Genomic DNA, 620 nt, shown 5'->3' on the forward strand with positions numbered 1-620 from the left:
CAGAACTGTCATCCTCCATGTTCTTTGAATATAAATTCCATCATCTGCGCGCAAGTGATTCTGGGATATGGTAGGGTGCGACGTGTCCATCAGATGTACACTTCATTATCCTGGGAAACGGAGGGTGCATTTGAAGTCGCTTTAGAAATACGTCAGCCTTCGTCACGCCGCGGTGACGCAAATCGGCCTTGGAATGCGGTCTTCGGAGGCTGCATTCTTGAATTGGGACAGCTTACGTCGTGACGCTGTGACGCAATCCCACTTCAAATGCGCACTTCGGAGTCTTTGCACTTCACTTTGGGACAAGCTTATGTCATGGGGACTCAAATGGCACCAAGTGCTAGGAATGAGCATAGTTGCATGAGCATTTTATTTGCTAGTTTTTAGGTTAATACCATATATTCCTTGATATAAAGATGCTTGCACTTGCAACACTTGCTTTGTTAGGATGAATGAGCAACAGTTGTGAAATTAGGCTTATGAATTTGATGCTATGTAATCAACCACGAAGGTTAACAAGAGGGTACGCAGGGGACAAGAGAGCATGTTTCAACAACAAGAGGACAGTGGTGGCTCGTCGGAGGAAGTAGGGGAGGCACAGCTTCCCCAAAATTTTGAGG

Source organism: Sinocyclocheilus grahami, unplaced genomic scaffold (assembly GCF_001515645.1).
Source record: "Sinocyclocheilus grahami isolate Dianchi unplaced genomic scaffold, SAMN03320097.WGS_v1.1 scaffold1260.1, whole genome shotgun sequence".
NCBI lineage: Eukaryota > Metazoa > Chordata > Actinopteri > Cypriniformes > Cyprinidae > Sinocyclocheilus > Sinocyclocheilus grahami.